We start from the raw sequence: 21,665 nt of genomic DNA, 5'->3' as shown, positions 1-21,665 counted from the left end.
TTCGAACCCGGTCATGTGCATTCATTTGTATAACGTCTATGGCTGCTTTTGCACTACAAGGGCTAAGTTGAGTAGTTGTGATGAGGCCGTACATAGCCTATAGAATTGAAAACATCTGGCACTTGGTGGAAAAAGTTTTCTAACCTCTGCTCTAGATCACATGGGAAAGGCAGTCTTTCATTTATTTACCAGTGGTCAGTTGGTTTCCTATTACCCTGCAATGAAGCTATGATATCTAAAAAATATATCATTATAGACTCATGTACAGTAGGTCCTCAGGTTACGTCGGAGATCCGTTCCTACGGCGCCATGTAACGTGATTTTCGCCGTAAGTCAAATCCCACCTACATAAGCACCTACGTCACTCACATGGAGCACATACACAGCAGTGATGAAATGAAACAGTAAAAAATATAGAAGAAAGATAACAATTTCTGACCTTTACTTGTGGTAAATAAATAATAAAAAACATAAAGCACATATGTCAAAATGATGGAACTTTTTTTTATAAATACTGTAAATGGGAGATGGCAATGTAACCACGAAATGACATACGTTGAGTCCAACATAACCCGAGGACTGCCTGTATTTAAATCTTTTTAGTGTATTTCAGTCCATTTATAATTATTACTAGAGGCCCAATGCACGAAAATTCGTGCAAAGGTAGGCCTTCCCTCCTCCGACCGCCCACAGGCACCTGGGACCCGGGTTGGCTTCCCTCCGGCCCTGGCTTCGTCATGAAGGACGTCTGGAATACGTTCGGTCTAATTAGCATATTACCCTTTTTAAAAATATATATATTTTATTGATTTTTTTACAGAGAGGACGGGAGAGGGATAGAGCTAGAAACATCGATTAGCTGCCTCCTGCACACCCCCCACTGGGGATGTGCCTGCAACCAAGGCACATGCCCTTGACCGGAATCAAACCTGGGACCCTTCAGTCTGCAGGCCGGCGCTCTATCCACTGAGCCAAACCGGTCAGGGCGCATATTACCCTTTTATTATTATAGATCCTTATTGATACTCAGATCGCCCCACCTGTGGTCAGTGGAAGCCTCTTCAAGTCCTCACGTCCTTGATGCTTCCCTGCCTCCTGGAACGGCAGGATGTTCCAGGATCTTGTGCATTCCCTGCCCTGGACCTGCAGCCAGCCATTCCTAGCAGGAGCTCTGATTCCTTTTTCAGTGAAATATGTGACTTAGAAGCAATAGTCTGAACGCGGGGGGTGCATATACAGCTCCTAAATGTTCTGTTTACTGTTAGGAGTTCACCAAGCAATTCCACGGGGTTCAGAAGCACAGTTGACCCTTGAACCTGTACAAGTTTGAACTGCGAGGGTCTTGTTTTTATGTGGACCCACAAGTAAGTAGACCTGTGCAGTTCAAACTGGAGTTGTTCAAGAGTTGACTGTAGAATGTAAGATGCCTACTGTAATATTTTTTACTTTTTATTTATTGATTTTAGACAGAAAGACATGGATTTGTTTCACTTATGCATTCATTGGTTGATTCTTGTGTGTGCTCTGACTGGGTATCGAATCAGCAAACTTGGGCTATTGGGAAGACGCTCTAACCATTGGAACTACAGGCCAGGCACCTATTGTAATTTAAAAACATTTCATAAACACTTATTTGCTCTAAAAGTATATAGTGTTCTCATTTTAAATGTAGTCTTAACATTAGTAATCCTGTTAATTAATCCTATCTATACTATATATATAAAAGGCTAATGTGCCAGGTGTCCTACCATCTGACCAGTCACTATGACACACACTGACCACCAGGGGGCAGACGCTCAACGCAGGAGCTGCTGAGCTGCAGTGACTTGACAGCGGCGGTTCTTGGGTGACGCACCTCGAAACCAGAGAGGAGGGAGCCTGGTTCCTTGCGGGGGGGCCCGCGATTCCACCTTCGGCCGTAGGTTATGTTGTTGCTGGGGCACTGATGGCCCCGAATCTGGTTTACTGCACACTTGTGTTTGCATTCCACTCCCTGTACGACAGCAACTTTGCAGAGTGCCCTCTCGCACTCTGGGACCCCTGAGGGGATGTTGGAGAGCTAGTTTTGGCCTGATCCCCACAGGCCAGGCCGAGGGACCCCCACCTGCCAGAGTGACCCCACTCACTCCGCAGATGCTGGGGAGGGACCGCAGGAGGTTGGCTCCAGAGCATGTCCGGCCCGTCTAGCCCAGTCCCGCCCCTCTGGCCACCTTCTAATTAATTTCCTTTCAATGTGCATGGGTCACTAGTTTATTTAATAATTGTAGCTGTACATTACAGTTGCTTTCTATATAACATTAGTATCTTTCATGTTTATATTTTATTCTTTCAATTAAAATATAGATATATACTTCTGCCGCCAAGGAGATTTCCACGGGAGTTATATGTAGAATGCTTCCCTGTTTTTGAAAGGGCATGTTCAGATAACGACAGCAGATCAAACATGCTTCCTTTCCTTGTTTCCTCCGTGGTTACATTAAGTAGACACGTTGGTCACCTCTGTGATCACATGGTCATCGATCAGGCAGAAGTTCAGGCCTTCTCAAGATTGAAGCTGTAGCTGAGTAACAGATTTCCATCGAATGCTGAGTCACGGGCCATATTTTGATACATTCCTAGGACCTACCTCCTACTTGCAAAGACTAAATAAGGTTGTACACATGCATATAGAACAGTTCCTGGCACACAGTAAGGGCTTTGTTAAGGTTAAGTCTTTATTACCTTTAGTGGCCCTGGGTTTTCAGGATGTCCCTAGCCCCTATAAAGTTCAGTCTCTAAACTCCACCGTTCCGTGGACACTTAGTTATATTCAGTTTTGGATTTCTAGATCTCTAGGCTTCATACTCTTGACCCTGGCTGCCATGGTTTCCTTGAGCTTACCCTGGCACAGCGCCTTGCACATAAAATCTGCATGTGTATGAATATTTGTTATTATTTATTTACATTCCCTTTTTTATGCATAGTATGTAATAAACTGCAAAAACCCGTCTTTCTCTTGGACAATTTTAGGCTAGTAAGGGAAATCACTGTTCACGTCTAGCATCTTTCAGGGTATAATCTCTTCGATAAATTCATCATTGGTTTTGTTTTACTTTTTATGAACCTTTTCTCAATTTATCCCAGCATTGAGGCTTGTGCCTCCATTTAAAAATAAAGCAGATGCCTATGCTAGAGCTAGAACTTTGTGTCTGGCCCGCTAGTGGGTCGCTGGGGACTTTATTTCTTCTGTGATACTGGGAGATGTGGATGACATATGTTTTCACAGGCCTGTGCCAAGGAAAATACTTTAGAATTACATTAGCAAATCCAAGGTATTTTGGCTGTTTGGAGAGGACACATGATAGTTTTCCAGTTATATGAACAAGAGCTTTTGTTTTATGCAGAAGTTTCTTATGGGCTCTGAGAACAATAATGCCTCTATCAGCATTTCTCAGAGAAACATCCTTGGGATGCTAATAGGTAGGACATCCCAGGCTCCGTTTCTGCAGGGCTTCTCCGGCCTTTAGCATGCTAAGGTGCACCAGGAATCTCTCAGGGGAGTGTACTGTGCAGGATTCCTCGGACTTAATTTGACCAAGGCTTTCCTTGTGTTTAGAATACTGCCCTCCCCCCCACAGCCCCTCCCCACACAGAAGTCTCACCTCACACTCCCTGCCCCGAGGCTTGGATGCCGTTTGCTGCGGCACATTCTCAGCTCTCTGTCCATGAGCGCCTTTCACTGCTGGCAAATACGTGGCCCAATCATGATCTTATGCAGACTCTGTTTCCTCTGGATCCTGAACTCGCTGCAGAAGGCAGAGAGATGATCTGTTTTGTACTCTATTGTATTCTCAGTGCCAGGCAAATAGAAGGTCCTCCGTCAATATTGGTTGAGTGAAGGAAGGAACAATAGAACCCTTTCTTTCCAGGTAGTGCTCGACAAAAACCCACCTTGGGAACCGTAGATTGGTCTATGGTACTAGCCTTACTCTTGGTACTTTGCTTTCAATTTTTTTCGCCCCCAGTGTGGATAATTAGTATTCTGTAGATCTCCATAATTCTGCTCCATTTACTCAGCGCATCCAGCTAGCAGGGACCTGTTAGTGTATTAAAAGGTGAGGCTCCGTGTTTGAAATAACTCGCCTCGGTGGTCCACCGTGCATCCGCCAGCATTAGAACCTTAATTTCCTGATACCTGTCTTAGGGCCTGTTACCCGAGGCCTGCTGTAGCCCGTTGTACGTGAATAAGAACTAGTGTTGGAGACTGTTGGGGGCAGGGGGAGTCAGCTGCCCCTTTGTACACTAATGAACGCAGGCCGGACAAAAGGCCCAGCGTGGTTTTCAGGCGCAAGTTTGGCTCATATGTGGTCCTCCGTGAAGATTATGATCTTGGGCAAATTAAAAACAAATGTTAAAGAAGTCATAATGAGGCAGAAAGGGAGTTCAGGATTCTTGTTTTTAAAAGCTTGAGGTAAACAGAACTCTCTTTAAAGCAGATGTTCATCTCCCCTCCTCCCCTTTACCTCTGTGTTCCATTTTATGATGACTCTTCATTTTTAATTAAATTAGCGAGGTGGAGACATGCGGACCTATGGTCCCATGTCCGTGTGCACAAGCCTCGTTCACCAAGACACTAGCTCCGCTGAAGTGGGAAAACAGAAGTTTCGTCCAATCCGCTAACACGGTTGGCAGAATGCCCTCTTCTGAGGAATGACCCCAGTGGCCTGCTGCCGAGGGCGGCTCCCTTTTCCTCGGGCGGGCGTGCTCCAGGCGGGTGTTGGAGCTTTGGGGAGGGAGCGTACAGAACCCCGCTGTGTTCTCCCCCGGGCTGAGCTCCCCAGCACATTCTTGAGGGAGCTGGGAGCCCCGGGCCTGGCAGGTTTAGGCACTAAAAGGGACTCTGTATGTAAAAGCCAAATTAAGTCTGCAGGCAGCCTTTACGGGCACAGTAACCGTTTTACAGATGGAAGGAAGCTCAAAAGCACTGTGTATGTTTGCAGTCTCACTCCCCGTAAAGTTTCCATGAGCACACTGCAAGGGCTCTGTACCCAGAAACTCAGTGCCCCTGTTCTCATTCTGCTCACCGCTTCGCCCCGTCAGAGGGCGCCTCATTATTCCGCGTATGACTTTATTTATTTTTTGAACAAGGGACCTCAGAGATACTATTTTCCCCATGGATTTTAGTGACAGTTGGATGTTAGTAACAGTTGAGGAAACGGAGGCCCAGGAAGATGAAGAGGATTCCTAACGTCACTGAGCTAATGAGAAGCATAGCAGGCCTGGTACCCAAGTTTTTCTTCTCTCTGGACAGGACTTCCTGCAGTGGTAATAGCTTTATTCTCTGGGTGTTTGTCTGTGTCCCAGAGGAGTATCTCATACACTAACTCATCCCTCAGAACGACGCTGTGAGTGGCACGTGGTTATTCCTGCCTTATTCTAGAGGACATCAAGGTCCAGGGCAGGGACAGACGTGCCATGACGGCTTGTGTGAGCTTGAGGGACGTGGCCTGGACAGGTGAAGATGCTGACCTGGGTGACCTGGAGATTCCTCCCGGGAGCTGTGCTCTGAGGTTCCACTTTGGAAACGTCGATAATGCCTGAACTCTGAGAAACCAGAGCTATAGAACCTGCCGATTCCAGTCCCACTGCCCTCTGGTGGGTCGGTGGCACCTGATGGGGAGGCCTCTGGATGGAGAGCAGGAACCATGATGCCTGGGCCCAGGGGGAGCTGGGTGGGGCCGGACAAAAGAGACCCCCACTGGCTTTCCTGCCGTCCCCTCCTTCCCTGCTCTGGGGAGGTCTCGGGGTTAGTAAGAGGTGAGGGGCAATTGTGGTAATTGCTCATCATTTGTGCAGACATGGCTTTAAGAGGTGCCTCCTGGGTTGGAGAGAGGCTGGGGACTCTGGTCAGGGTGTTGCATGGAGGACCCAGAGGAAAGCAAGCATTGCATGGGGAGGAGGGAAGGTGTAGAGCCTCCTCCTAGTAGTTAGCTTTAGATACTCCCAGGTGTGAAGAAGCAACCAGCCCCACAGGCATGGAAGCTAAGAGCCGGCTGTGTGTGCAGAAGGCAGGGCAGCCGCTGGGAGAGCTGGTGGGAATCCAGGTGTGGCCCACGACATCGGCCAGAGCCTCCCCCAGCCTCGGCTCCCTCAGCCTAGCCCAGGACGCCTGCTCCTGTAGCCAAACCCGAAGCACTGACCCAGGAACTCACTCCATTGGCTTCCTGTCCCCTCAGACGAGGGCACTTTTTTTGTTTATTCTTTTTCAAGGACATTTTTTCCATTGATTTTTAGAGAGAGTGGAAGGGAGGGGGAGAGACAGAGAGAGAAACATCGATGTGAGAGAGATGCATTGATGGGTTGCATCTGCACGCACACACCCCAACTGGGGCCGGGGATCGAGCCTGCAATTGAAGAAAGTGCCCTTGACCAGGAATCGAACCCAAGACCCTTCAGTCCGAATGCTGACGCTCTCTCCACTGAGCCAAACCGGCTAGAGCTGGCGTGGGCACTTTAGAACACAGGCAGTGCCCGCCCCTCTGCCCGAGATCCCTCTGTCCTTTGGGTCTGGTGCCCAGGAGACCATTACATGATTCCGTGTGCAGCTAAAACCCATCCAGAGCTTTGAGGTCCCAACTTTCCCACCGCTGTTTTAGCACTTTTTAGATGGAACTTGTTGGGAGATAGGAGCCTGTTGAGAAATAATGCCTGACCAAATCTTTTGCCGAGAGAGGTTTGAGGGCAGAGAGAAAGCCTGCATTGCAAGTCCTGAGAAAAATTGTGTTTGAAGTGCCCAAATCGCTTTAGTTTAGGGTGTATTAGTTTTGGGGGATGATAAAGTTTCCTGTCTGTTTTTTTTTTGGGGGGGGGGGAAATTCTGGGGTTTTCTGCTATGGATGTATCTTTCATCCACGTGTCCTGCTTTAATAAAATGTTATTATGCCTCTCTGTAAGTGGATAATTGAGCAGAATAGCATGCTAATTTATTTCTCGGTGGGGCCCGCGGGAAGGCCTGGTTCTTTGGAAACGGTCCAAAGCTAAATAGCCACAGCTCACCTGCAGACGGGCCTCCTGGCACCAAGACAGGCTGGAACCTCTGCCACGCCCTTCTGACTGTCCTGAGAAGGTTGTTCCCACCCTAACAGAGGTCTCCGTTATTGGCGAACTGGGCCTTTAAATCTGACTGTTTCCATCTCTGGTACAAATTGTCTTCCCTCAGGCAAGTTTCTGTCTGGGAGCTGGCTCTGAGGATGTGGAAGTACAATCGGGCTTTGTGGCGAAGGAGGGCTCTGCAGGGCCCTGGAAGGTGGGGTTCGGCCTTGTATAAATAAATAGCAGCAGGCTCCAGCTTCAGGAAAAGGGGATTCCTGGAATGAGAGAGACTGGCGCTCAAGACAGGAAACTCTTCCTGGCTTTTCTGCAGCCTCTGCAGCTTCTTCTAGCCCCGCCGTCCTTTCGTGTGGCCCATGGGCAGGCCTGCCGTTCTCCCGGAGCTGCCCCGGTCCAGCCACCGACCCTCCGGAACCTGCTCTGCACCCCTGTTGTCATCCACAGAGACACGCTTTGCCCTGGGGAGGCACATCCTGAGCCTGGCTGTTCTGGTCACTCAGGAAACAGGCAGGCAGCGCCCTCCGGCTCCCCCCCCCCCCCCAGCTTTTCTCTGGTCTTTACGTGTGGGGCATTGCTGCCGAATAGTGTCCTCTCCACAATGAACCTGGAGGCCGTGAGGGCGTCTGTAGCTGCCTGCCCTCTGGAAGGTCTGGTGGGGGGTGGAGAGAGACAGGTGGGACCATTCCTACCGCTCCCCATCACTGCCTGCCCCTGGCCGGTTTGGGGTGCAGGCTCTCTGACATCAGGCGTGGGAGGAGCCCTGAAGAAATTAAAGACCATATTCAGGCCTTCTTGGCCCAAGGCCCGGGGAAGCCTTGAAGAGGGGGTGCTGAGGGAGAAGAGTGACATCTGGCTCTTCAAGGCCCCCTCCAGCAGGCCTGGTCCGGAACCAAATACCCTGCTGGTCCCGCCGCCTGGCAGCCCCTCCTGCCACGCCCGCCCGCCCGCTTCCTTGTGCCGCTCACAAGTCCTTTGGCTCCCTCTCTCCATCCGCTGCTTAGGGGCCCCGCTTCCTCCACAGCATCCCTGTCACCCTGGCTCACTCCCCCAGGTGCTCTGACGGATGGGCACTTGCCGCTCTGCAGGGTGAGCCCAGGTAGGGCCCGGGGACACTGTCACATGGTCACAGGGAGGAAGGGCGTTCGCTGCCGCGTCCCATCTCCAGTCAGCGCTTTTCTCCTTCTACCTAAAGATTTGTTGATACTTGTTTCTTTTTAAATCTAAAAAAAAAAAAAAAATAAATTAAGATACATGCCAAAAACGGTTTGGCTCAGTGGATAGAGTGTCGGCCTGCGGACTGAAAGGTCCCAGGTTCGATTCCGGTCAAGGGCATGTACCTTGGTTGCGGGCACATCCCCAGTAGGAGGAGTGCAGGAGGCAGCTGATCGATGTTTCTCTCTCATCGATGTTTCTAACTCTCTATCCCTCTCCCTTCCTCTCTGTAAAAAATCAATAAAAAAAAAAATTAAGATACAGGAAATTTGACTCCTTTTGGTGCACAGTTTTATGAGTTTTAACATATAGATCTGTATCACCACCTCCACCACCACCTCCACCACCACCACCACCACCGTTCCAAGTCCCTAAAATTCCTGGTGCCGCCCCCTGTGGTCATATCCTCCTCCCACCTCGTTTCCCCTGGCAACACGGCTCTGTTCTCCAGCTCGCTCCAAGGATTTGTCGGCCACATTATGTGCATCTTCCCAGAAATTTTTATTGGGACCTATTAGTGTTAAGATAAAAACATGAAAATCAAGTCCTCTTCTGAAAGCCTCGCACCTTCCTGTGCCCCCCATTCTAACTGTGCTGAGCTCTGACACCTCAGAACCCCCCCAGGACGGGCCAGTCAGCCTTCACTCACCCAGCATTCTCCCTCCCCATCTCCTCAGCCCTGTCTCCAGTTCCATTTTTAATCCATTCCACCCCTGTTCTCCTGCTCGTAGCAAAGACGCTTCTCTTAGCCCAGGGCTTCGAAATTATGCATTATAGGAAGACGCAGATACATTCTAAGTTTCAAGGAATGCTGTCTGCAATAACTCTAAGCTGGAGATTGCCCAAGGGAGGAAGAGGAGTTGAAAGAAAGTGCACAGGAAACTCTTGACAATGGATTTGAACCCATCTTTTAAAGTCTTGGTACATCTTTAAAAAAAGAAAAAAAAAAGTCGAGAGGCTTAATTTTGTTCCAATAGATCATTTGCAAACCTCAGCGAGAACCCACAAATCATTCGTGTTTAATTGGAGAGAGACAAGGGGTGGCTGTCCGGTCTGACTGGGCTCCCCGTGCTGGGGATGGAAGAATTAGGTCCACAGATGTGGGATCCATCAGCCACAGACAGATGAATGCCCCTGCTGGGCTGGCTGTGGGGCATGTGTCCGAGTAGCTAAGGATTTACCATTCACCTTGCCCTCCGGAAAGAATCGACTTCCCCTGCCCACCTCCTGAGTACGTGACAGCTTTGACTCAGGAGAGAGATTTTTCTCATTTCATGAAGTGTTGGCTCTAGAGTCTCCAAGATAAGTTACAGTTGCCCAGTTTTCTGGTAAATTTTCAGATACTCTGGTGTTTTGGAAGCATGAATGAATTCAGGATACTTTTTAGGGCAAATACAGCCTATAAAATGTGATTTGGGTGCTTGGTGTCCGTGCCAGAACTTGAAGTGATGGGTCCGTGTGCGAGGAGAACCGAGGTCCGTCTGTCGGCTGTAGTTTTCTTGAAGGTGAGAGAAGCTGGGTCCTGAGCTGGGAGAGGGGGGAGGGGCGCTGCGGGGCGGGGGCGGGGAGCAGGGCGTTGACTTAAGAGGGCCCAGGCTGTGTGCAGAGGACGAATACAGCCCCGTGGCTGCCGTCTTTGGTCTGGGGAGCCAGGTTAACGCGTGAAGCGCGCAGACGGGAATGAAGTTCCTATTTGTACCTTCCTATTTGCACGTGGTCAGTCCCTGTGAAAGTATGAGAGGACTTTCTACATGGTGGGTGGGGGGGCCTGAGAGTTTGTGGTGATTAACTGGTGATGGGGCCTGCACTCTCAGGGTGGCCCCTTGGCCAGCTTCTGGGTCCCAGGACGCTGGGACCAAAACTCAGAGCTGGAAGGGGGGTTGGGCCTGGCTGGGTCCTTACAGGGAGAAGGAACTCAGGCTCCTGGTGTTCTGCCTAGCAGGGTGGGAGCCAGGCGAGGAGCCCCACAGGGGAGCCGGGGCTGAGGGACTGATTAGGCCCCGCAAGGCCCACCGTGGTGGACCACAAACCGGGCGCACTGCCCTCAGAAACAGATTTGGAGATAAAAACCGGAGGTGCCCCAGAGGTTGAGAATTACCCATCGTCATAACCTGGACCGTGATTCTCTGTGGGTGTTTTTTGTTTTGTTTTTTAGTACACATGCCTGACCCCTGTGCCCAGAGTCTCTAGATTGCGGGGCCCAGAACATGTATGTATGAAAATCTCCCTTTTAAAAGTTGATGCGTAGCCCTGGCCAGTGTGGCTCAGTGTTAGAGTGTCAGCCTGAGCACGGAAGAGTTGTGGGGTCGATTCCGGGTCAGGGGCACGTTAGCTGGCTTTGCAGGTTCTATCCCCCCAGCCCGGTCAGAGCACGTGAGAGGCAACCCATCGATGTGTCTCACTCACATCCATCTTTTCTCTCTCTGTCTCTCTCTTTCTCCCTCTCTCCCTCCCTGTCTCTAAAAATCAATGGAAAGCCCTAACCAGTTTGGTTCAGTGGATAGAGTGTCAGCCTGTGGACTGAAAGGTCCCAGGTTCGATTCCGGCCTTGGCTGCGGGCACATCCCCAGTAGGAGGTATGCAGGAGGCAGCTGATCAATGTTTCTCTCTCACCGATGTTTATAACTCTCTACCCTTCTCCATTCCTCTCTGTAAAGTATCAATAAAATGTATTTTTTTAAAAAATCAATGGAAAAATATTCTCGTGTGAGAGTTAACAACAACAACAAAAAGTTGATGCATAGCTAGGGTTTAGAGTCGTCCCCCCCTGCCCCCAGCAGCAGCAGTGGGGTCTGGAGGCTGCTCTGCAGACACAGGCAGAAGCCAGCCCCAGCTGGAGGGGCAGAGAACAACGCAGGGCACACTGCCTTACCCAAACCAGGCCACCCCTGGTTAAATACTAGATTCACAGAACAGTGGTTCTCGTGCTTCCTTGGTCTCTGTGGCCGCATCATCTCTATTTCTAGCTGCACAAAATCACTTCGGTCCATCCTGGATCCAGCCTTCTCATACACTTGTCCTCATGGAAGACACTCTTATTTCTCCTTTAAGATCATCTCCTGGGTCACCTCCTGTTGCCTTGTAGGGTGGCGGCTTGACTCCCTGCTCCTCTATGGACCTCTGTTGTGGGACTTTCCACCTCAACAGCGGTCAGCTTGTTTCTGGAGTGAGACTGTGAGCTTCTGGAGGTCTAGGTATTTGTTTCTGGTTCATCTTTGAGTTCCTGGCACGTAGGAGCTTCGTAACCAAAGCTCACTGGATTGCTGTTTTAATGAAAGGGAGAAAGGCATTTTTAACTCTGTCCCCTCTTTGCCATCATCCCCTCTGTCCATCAGAATTCCTCCTCCGCGCTCACCCAGTAGAGGCCCTGTAGGCTGGACCGACAGGAAACCAGGCCGGGGCAGCGCCCAGCACGCTCCTGAGAACCACTAAGATAAACACGAAATGCACTCTCGCCGAATTCTGAGAAGGCAAGGCCCTCAGAGGTCAGAGGGTGCAGTGGCTCTCAACCCTGGCTGCACATTAGAATCATCTGGGGAGCTTTTAAAGAATGCTCATGCCCAGCCCCCACCCCCAGAGATTTTGATCCAGCTGGTCTGGGGTGGGGCGCCGGCTTGGGTGGAATTTTCTTAAAGCTCCCCAGGGGCTTCTTGATCTGCAGCCAAGTTTGTGAACCACTGCTCGAGTCCAGAGCGCCTCATTCCATGAAGGAAGGGATTCAAAAGGTCCCTGCTTAGGGGGTGTTGGCCCTCCCGTGAGACCTGGGGCTGGCTGGTGGTAGAGTCGCCAAAGGGACACCAACCGTGCACCTCGGATTCTCTAAGCCCCTCCCCCATCCAGTCCTGTCATCTAACAGAATGGACCACCCCCCTGCCCAGAGGCCAGAGGCAGACTGAACAGAATCTAATTTTAAGCCGATTAGTGGCAAACAAGGAGACCGAGTGTGATGGGCTGTGAGTGAAGATCTCCTTTCGGGCCGTCTATCTGATTTTGACTGTGGTATTAACTTGTTAAGGCGAGGTAGCCGAGTGCCACAGGTTGAGTAGCGTAAATAGCAGAAATGGGTTGTCTCACAGCCTGGAGACGAGCAGTCCGAAACCCAGGAGTTGGCAGGGCGCTGTTCCCGGCCTCTCCTTGGCCTTCGGGTGCTGTCTTCTGCCCATGTCTCTTCCTGTTTGCTCCCCACTGGCATGTGTGTGTCCAAGTTTCCCCCTTTCACGAGGACACCAGTCGTTAGATGAGGGCCCACCCGACGGCCTCGTTTTAACTGGATTCCCTCTGTGAAGAGCCTGTCTCTAAGTCAGGTCAGATCTGGGGCCTGGGAGCTAGGACTTCCACACCTTCTGTGGGGCGTACAGTTTAACCTTTCCCTAGTGCCATCCACGCTCCCCGCCTTCGTGGTGGAGCACGTCTTCTGTTGTTTTTACCCCCCACTCCCACCATCACATCTCTCAGACTTCTCATCACAGGCAGCACCAACCTGCCCCCACGCTGGCACCCGTTCCCTGGTTCTTGTGCACTTGGAGGAGGATGGTGTACGTTCAGATTCCCCCCAAGATGAACATAACTCCCCTAATTTCCTCACAGTAGCGGGAGCAGCTGAGAGGCTGAAAGGAGAGGTGAGCTACAAGGTGGGGCTCCCCCGCCCAAGATAAAGGCCCAAGTCAGGGCTGATGGTAAATATCCGTTGAGTGGGTTCGTGAAAACTGATGGGGGCCTGTGGAGGGTGACGGTGCCTCTGTGGAATGTACGCAGTCATGGGTACCCGGGAGGCAGGGAGGCAGGGAGGGAGGGGGGGAGGGGGGGAGGGAAGAGGCAGGGAGGGAGGGGAGGTGAGGGAGGGGGGAGGCAGGGAGGGAGGGGGGAGGGAGGGGGGAGGGGGAGGGAGGGGGGGAGGGAGGGGGGAGGCAGGGCTTCACTCCCAAGGAAGCCGTGTCTCCGCTGCTTACTCCAGGGCTGTTTCACACGAGTCCACCCACAGACAGAGTTCGGGGGGCTCCAAAGCTAAGACGGAAAAAATTACGTTTAACTTTCACGGACTGAAATCTTGCATTTCCTTTTATTATGAATGTAGACAACAGACCGTACTGTATCAGCAGTTTCTGTGATGGCCACCAGTAGGAATTGCTGAGTTGTTGTTTTTTACATCACATTAAGGGTTGTTGTAGATGTCTCAGTATTGTTATCCTCGTCGCTACTTCAAAACTGATATACTGTGAGGCCTTTTTTAAAGAAAACTTATTGATTTTGGGGGAGAGAGAGAGAGAGAAAGAGAGAAACATCGATTTGTTGTTCCTCTTATTTATGGATTCATTGGTTGATTCTTGTGTGTGCCCTGACCGGGGATCGAACTCCCAACCTTGGTATATCTGAAGGATGCTCCAACCAACTGAGCTACCCAGCCAGGGCTACTGGCGCTTATTTAATATGTTAAATGTTACCGCAGCAAAACAATGTAAAAATACCTTGATAACAGCATTTTCCTGTCATTGGTCTCCTTTGCGGTGCTGGGTATTTGATTCATGCTTTTAATAGCATTCTGAGGGCCCGCGGGCTTCTCCAGGCTGCCGGGGGGAGGGGAGGGCGCTGTGGCACCGGAGAGGAAGCCTTGGTCTGTGTTTGTAATGAAGCTTTCCTATCCCTGTAAATGGAGATGGTTCTAGATTACAGTCTTGGACAATCACTGGCTTAGTTAATATTTGTAAATCATTTTTTGCTCCCTAGGACTAAGCCGTGTGTGTGTGTTATGTCTGTACATGTATGTATACGCAGGCATATGTGTATGTGTATGTGTATGCGTATGTACTCACATGGACTTGGACCTGTCTTCTTTCCAAAGACGTCAAAGGTTAGGTAGGCATTTTTAGAAGAGACCCAGCCTTGAGCCGGCCCTTCTAATCTTGTTGGGTTCTGCTTGCAAAAGCTGGTCCTCATCTCTGGCCAATCACTTTCCAGTGAGTGGGGCTTCCAACAGGGACTTTTGACAAAATAACTGCCTACTCCTCCCGGAGCCAAATGCACAGGGAGAGGCCTTTCTCGGCCGCTCTGGAACTGTGCAAGCCTTGCACTGGTGCCTGAGCTGCCCATGTTAGAAACGAAAGCTGGGCTCCGAGGACCAGCTCCAGATGGCCTGAAAAATTGTGCCAGCTCGCCGGCCCTGGTGGGTGTGCAAACGATCTGAATGTAAATGATTGGGTTTATGAGTTTGGGGTTTGTTTTGTTTTTGCGCTTTACGTTTCTTTTGAAACAATTAGACTCACAGTTAGTTGCAAAAATAGTACAGAAGAATCCTGGGGCCCTGGCCTGTGTTGCTCAGTTGGTTGAAGGATGTCCTGTGCACCGAAAGGTCGCCGGTTCGATTCCGGGTTGGGGTGTGTGCAGGAGGCAACCAATGGATGTTTCTCTCTCTCTCTCTCTCTCTCTCTCTCTCTCTCTCAAATCACTAAAAACATATTTTTAAAAAGAGTCCTGGGAACTCTTCACACAGTTGCCCACGTGGTAATGTCTTGTATAGCTCCAACTCAGGATCGACAATGGTACATTACTGTTAACAGATTACAGACCTTATTCAGTTCCCACCATTTTTCACATGCCTTCGCAGTGTGTGTGTTCATATACTTCCATGCAGGTTTATTTTTTATTTTTAAAAAAATATGTTTTATTGATTTTTTACAGGGAGGGAGAGGGATAGAGAGTTAGAAACATCTATGAGAGAGAAACATTGATCAGCTGCCTCCTGCACACTACCTACTGGGGATGTGCCCGCAACCCAGGTACATGCCCTTGACCAGAATTGAACCTGGGACCCTTGAGTCTGCAGGCCGATGCTCTATCCACTGAGCCAAACTGGTTAGGGCCATGCAGATTTATTTTTAAAATAGATTTTAGAGAGAAGCATTGATTTATTGTTTCCCTTTACTTATGCATTCATTGGTTGCTTCTTGTATGTGCCCTGATCGGGGATTGAACCTGCAACCTTGAGGTATCAGGACGACACTCTAACCAGCTGAGCTACCTGGCAGGGCCTACTTCCATGCAGTTTTATTCCATGTAGAGATGTGTGCAACCACCGCCACAATCAGGAAACAGCACTGTGTATAGAACATATTTTTAAACTTGGTCCTGAGGCAGACAGCAAAGTGAGTTATACTCGTTCTGTTCATCAGAGCGCTGTCCATCAGCCTCGGGGCTGGGGGTAGTGATGTCACGTGTGCAGAGGCCCAGGTAGCATTTGGACCCCAGTGCGAGGTGCGGTGGCCATTCACAAGGTCTAGTCCGCACCTGGAGCCAGGCCGCAGGAGCCTTAGGTGGCAATGGTGCTCGTGTTCCACAGCAAAGCATTCTGTGCCCAGGGTTTGGGATCAGGGAGGGAGGAAGGGAAGGAATGCTGGTTTAGACAGGCAGCCCCACAGTCCTTGAGGCTGCAAGGGGCCTCTGTGAACCCGGGTCACAAATGAGGAGGCCAGACAGAGCCAGGGAACAGGGGGGAGTCTAGGGGCTGCCAGGTATGAGCACCATTCGCTGACTAGCAGCCAGAACCCCAGGCACGTTATTGGAGGAGGGCCCCAAATCTGTTTGTAAATGCAGTTTTTGAAACTAAACTTGTGGCAGGGGCCAAGATTGCAACCATTCTAAGACAGAAATCCCAAGATAACATCCTGCCTCCATTTCCTTCATTCAACTTTCCCTGCCCATTAGTATCAGTTCCAGCTTCCAAAAACACCATCCCCTTAAACTGACAACACCTGTAGGGAGTCAGCGATTGCTCTTTGACTTCACACCCCAAGCCTAAATGTCCCACGTCCGGCTGGATGGATCCGTCATTGGACAGTCTCTGAGCCCACCCCTTCCCCGCACCAGAGCGCGTCCCCTTCCCGCCCAGACTCCACCCCACAGCGTTCTGTCCCTCTTCTAACAGTGTTGGCTTTGATGACCCCAACTCCAGGTTAGCCCGCTGTCACACTCTCTTCTCTTCTATGTGCCTCACAATCAAACACACCTGGTTTGTTACATAAAGGCATTGTCTTTTCACTCCTAGATGTTACTTACGATATGTGATTAATGAACACGACAAAGCATATTGTGTTGTTCCCTATTTGTCTCCCTCACTAGGGGGAGGGCAGGGGCCCTGTGCTGTCTATTGGCTACGCTGGCCCCCGGTGAGGCCCTGGGCACGTGCCGTCAGTGCCAGCTGAGTGAATGTTCAGCCAGCTCCCATCGTGCAATGCCGGGCAGCTCTGGTCTGGGTTCGCGTTCTGCAGCCTCTCCTGCAGCAGACTGGAATGTGTACCTGCAGGCCCCTTGATTAACAGTCATTAGCCTGGAATGCAAGGAGCTGGCAGTCAAGACAGTTTATCGGATGGTTAGGTTTTACCTGAGTGTGGATAGTCCGTTAAGCTCGTTTTGATATAACAGAGAGATCGGAATTGGAGAAAAAGAACAATATTTTCTTGTGATGAAAAGTTGAGGTAGCGGGAACCTATTCTAGAGCATGATATAAGGTAGGCTCAAAAGGTAAGTGTTTCAGAGAGAGGGGGAGATGAGACCCCAAGGGCCACGAGTTTGCTGCCTGGAAGGGCTCCCTCAGCCAGGGAGTGGGAAGCCTACGCTGCCTTCCCTTCAGCGTGGAGAGGGGCGCGACGCGCTGTCTGAGGGTTGGGGCACAGACCACAAGTCCATTTTTAGAAGCATCGCGTCTAACATTTTCAACAAAGTGAAGAAGCAATCTGACAATAAGATGAAGGCAATTTTGGGGGTGAGGGGGAGGCATACATATGCACCAAAAGAAAATTGAGCAACACAGAGAATTGAGACATTAAAAAAAATTCAGAAGCAAATAACTCTGCTCATGATTTTAATCCTGGGTCCTTCCTGGCTGCCAGCAAACCCTGTTCTAACACAAGCCAGGGCTTCCACTACGAGGTACTTGGTTACTTTTGCCAACGCCTTCCTGCTGCCCCCCAGGCTTACTTCCCTGGTAAATGAGGGGGTTCTCCGAGGGGGTTCTCTCCGATTGTTCCCCCTGCTGCAGCTGGAACAGCTTCTCTCTCGTGCACGTCTACAGACTGAACGTCTCTGGGAAGAACGGTGCCCAGGAACTTGCTCAGAGCCCACCCTGACAGTCCCTCTCCTCCCTGTGCAGGAGGCCTGCACACAGTAGGTGTGGAGGCCGCTCTTTTCTGCAGTGGCTCCCCGGCTGGGGCCTCCACAGGCAGCCCGTGGACCGAGAATCCCCTGGGATTTTCCTGCCTAGGAACATTTGGGAAAATGCACACCCTGAAATCAGTGTTCCCATTTGCCACAGGAATCTCGAGGCAGCTGGTTGTGCAGACTTCCTTTGTGGGAAGGATGGTGTCAGAGTGAAGTGGGGCCGGGGCAGGGATTCTGGTTTAAAATGCAGATTCCTGGGCTTCAGACGCGGATATTCTGATCCAGAAAGACCAGGGCTGGGGACCTGTGAGGGCCCCTGGGTGATTCTGACGCCAGCCAGGTTTGGCAGCCTTGTGTGCGCTCCCGACTCAGGGCCCGGAGTGGGCTTGAATGAGAAGTTCTGCCCCTGCCCCGGACCTTCAGAGCTTCTGCTGTGGGTGAATTCTAGGGTCCATAGGGTCCAGGTGAGGCAGCCATTCTCGTGGTTCAGAAATAGTTGCTGATCGCCCTGGCCGGTTTGGCTCAGTGGATAGAGCATCAGCCTGCGGACTGAAGGGTCCCGGGTTCCATTCCAGTCAAGGGCATGTACCCAGGTTGTAGGTCCTCCCCGACCAGGGCCCGTGCAGGAGGCAGCCAATCAATGCGTTTCTCTCACATCGCTATTTCTCTGTCTTTCCCTCTCTCTTCCACTCTCTCTAAAAATCAATGGAAAAATATCCTCCGGTGAGGATTTTAAAAACAACAACAACAAGAAATAGTTGCTGATCAGCAATTCCATGTGATTGGACCGACCTGGGCTTGGGGTGGGCATCGCCTGTGTGATGGCTTTGCCAAGTTGGCCAAGTCACGGGGCCTTGCCAGGTCTCCGTCTTGTGGTCTGTAGAGTGGGGAGGGGAGGCGAGCCTCACGGTCACCAGATGGTTGTAAGGCTTGGAGATCACACATGTCCAGCGTCTCTGGCCTCCGCAGCGGCTGCTTTTATCCCGTTGGGATAACCTCCCATTTCCTCCCACCCCACTTCCCTCTAACACACATCCTTCATTTCTGCCTGAGTCCGCTAGGGCCCTGAGAGACAGCTGCTCAGCCTGCACTGCTCCCGCGTGTTCTCCTCGGCCATCGACGAGGTGCAGCGCTGTCCCTCACGACCAGTTAGAATGTCTCCTTGATGATGAGGCAGATCTCTTGCCCACCAGGAGACCCTGAGGTTCTTCCTGCCTCAGGGCTCGCTCAGCTGTGTCCAGCCAGCTCACCCAGCAGGTTGCCCCACTGGCACCAGGTAATGAATGGTGCTCCAATCACAAGCAATGTCGGGGTAGTAATGAGGTAACAGTTGGTCCTTCGCCTCTCACTCAGGGTGAAGCCAGAGTTCGTGCTGCCTGAGCTGGCCTCCCCATGACCCCTCTGGCCTCCGCTCCCTCGCCTGCTTTGTTTGATCCCTGTTTCTTGTTCCCAAACCCTCCTGGCACTCACTCTCGCTCTCTGGTCTCAGGGCCTTGGCACGTCTTGCTCCCTTCGCCCTGGAACTGCGGGGCCCCTCCCCTCCCCTCCCCTCCCCTCGGGTTTGTCTGTCGCCTCCTCAGTGTGGCCTTCCCTGACCACCCTGTGTAAAACAGTAGCGCCGCCTCCCCTCCCCGACCCTCTTTATCCCCTAAATCCAGATTTCCCTGACCCCCCTACCCCCTACCCCCCACCCCCCACCCACAAACCTTGTTTCCAGAGAAAGATTAAACTCGTCAAATAAATCTTCCTTTCAAAAGGGAAATGAAGATAACAAAGTTATCTTCTCCCCACCTTTTCTGCTCAGCTTCAGCAGAGGGGCCTCACCCAGGTGCCTGATGGAAACAATTCATTCTGAGCATGGACACAAGCGCAGGCTTGCACTTGCACAGCTGAGGTGTGGGGGGAGGAGGCGTCCCAACGGCAGGTAGGTGTTGGCTGACAGCCTGACAGTGAGCAGTGGAGGCAGGAGACAAACAAAAAAGGACACTGCAGGGTGTTGAGAAGCACTGCAGTGAGGGGCACGTGATTTTCACCATAATCCTGCCCCTTGGTAATTAAAACGATGACCTTGAATTATGAATAAAGATGAAGTTGAATCAAATATACTGTCGATAGGAAGATGGAGGACTAGCAAATATGTTTAGAAAACTCTCCTCAAGTCGGGTTTAAAAGTAACAGCTTTATTGAGATGTAATTCCCACACCATAAAATTTATCCTTTCAAAGGTGCAGTTCAGTGGTTATTAGTATATTCACGGAGTTGTGCAACCATCACCACTACTAGTATATGAACTGAGTACATTTTCACCACCCTGTAAGCCGTCACTCCATTCTCCCTTTCCCCCAGCCCTTGGCAACCACTGGTCTAATTTGTTCTCTGTCCTGGACATTTCATACCACTGGCATAATGCAGTATGTGTTTGCCCTGCCTGGCTTCTTCCATGTAGTATGTTTTCAAGGTTCATCCAGGGTGTGGCTTGCATCAGTTCTTCGTGGCTTTTTACGGCTGACTGCTATTCATTGTTCGGCTGAGCCACACTTTGTTTATCCATCATCCATTGATGAACATTTGGGTTCTTTCTACTTTTTGGCTGCCACGGAGCTACTTGGAAATGCAATGAAAAGCCTGATGCTGATGGGGTTTCTCACTCCTGAAGTGGAGACAGTGGCGCGGCTGGAGTGGCTCACTTGGGTGAGCGTGGTCCTGTGCACCGATAGGTTGCTGGTTCGATTCCCAGTCAGGGCGCATGCCGAGTTGGGGGTTCAATCCCCCCCAGTTGGGGCATGCATGTACAGAAGGCAACCGATCAGTGTGTTCTCACATCTGGGTTTCTCTCTCCCTCCCTCTCTCTAAGCATGTATGGATTAAAAATAATAAATGTAAATAAACAAGTAAAGGAGCCGCTGTTGCCACCTCCAGGGGCTGTGGGATCTGCAGAAGTGCACACGTCTCATCCAGCTGGTTGTCCCCATCCCCACTCCGATGGCCTTTCTTCATTGTGTACAGTGTGAGACCATCGGTGTTCCTCTCTGACCTGTGAGTCAGAGCTGAACTCCTCAGCCTCCTGTGTGCCCCCAGCCTCCACTCCTGCCCGCTGGTTTCCTCAGTCGGCTTCCCGGGCCTGCTGTTTCTCCCTACAGCCATTCCAGTCCCTGCCCAGACCCACCTCCTCCTCCGGACCCTTATATTAGGCCAGCTCCTCGGGCCTTTTTGAAATTATTAGCTCAAACTATTGCGTGTGTGTAAGTGTATGTTTTCTGTTGATAGGTGTGATTTTGCTTCTTGGATGTTGTCTTGCCTTATGGCCTCAACCAAACCAGAGCTGCGACAGGGCACAGACAGTGTCGGGCAGCGTCCCCGCGCCGGCGCCGCCCCGGGCCCGCACAGTGGGCTCTCTGAGGCCGGCTGGCCGGGTGTGTGGGAGTTGTGAGCCCTTTGCCATGTAACTGGAGAGGAAGGAATGTGTGAATGGAGGCACCTGCTCAGCTGTACAATGGTCTTTGGAGGAGGGATCAGGTTTAAATCATTTCCAATCCTGCTTTAACCTCCCATTGTTAATTCCTGAAAGTGCACGGCTGAACTGGCTGAAAAGTAACCTGAAGTTTGATCCGATGTTAAACGCTGGCTTTTCCTCTGACCACGCGCGTCTGTGTAAATTCCACAGAATCGCAGCCGTCCAGTGCCTGGCCTCCCTCAGGGGGACCTTTGAGAACTTTCGTTTCCTTCCCCACGGGTCACAGACTTGAGCCTTCGGTGATAGGATTGGGGCTGAGGGGTGGCTTGAGATAAGCAAATCAATAGCAGTGAGGAACGCCCCATTCTTTGTCAGCTTGTCTTTCTCTGCTTTCCAGATGGATCAGGTAATCGGCATGAGCAGGTAACTTAGTTGAGTTTTTTCACTGCTTCTCTGTTGTCTGTGTTCATTGTGTCGAGATAATAGTGACCAGAGAAAGAAGAAAATGAAAATAGGAAGCCGGGAAGGGCAGGAAGAGAGTCCAGTCCGTAGGCCAGTAAACAAAAGTTGGCTGTAACGCGAGCCAGGATGTGGAAGCGTGACCAAGTGCTTCTGACTATCCCGGTGCAGGCCCTCCGCGTGTTCATTTTGCTTGGCTCATCGCCCTGTCTCACTGTTACCAGGCATGTTTAGGTCAGTCTTGGGGAGGGTGGGGTACCGGGGGGGGGGGGCGGTTTCTTTGTTCCTAAGAAAAAGACAC

At 51.0% G+C, this 21,665-nt stretch overlaps 1 protein-coding gene across 2 annotated transcripts in view; it reads left to right on the top strand.

The window, feature by feature from the left end:
• TCF7L1 (transcription factor 7 like 1) overlaps positions 1-21,665 on the top strand; it is a 156,236-nt gene that overhangs the window by 17,551 nt on the left and 117,020 nt on the right. The gene's annotated exons all lie outside the window — the stretch shown is intronic.

The sequence above is a fragment of the Myotis myotis genome, unplaced genomic scaffold (assembly GCF_014108235.1).
Source record: "Myotis myotis isolate mMyoMyo1 unplaced genomic scaffold, mMyoMyo1.p scaffold_m19_p_14, whole genome shotgun sequence".
Lineage (NCBI taxonomy): Eukaryota > Metazoa > Chordata > Mammalia > Chiroptera > Vespertilionidae > Myotis > Myotis myotis.
The sequence above is the reverse complement of the archived record's forward strand: the minus strand, read 5'-3'. Positions and strand labels throughout refer to the sequence as shown.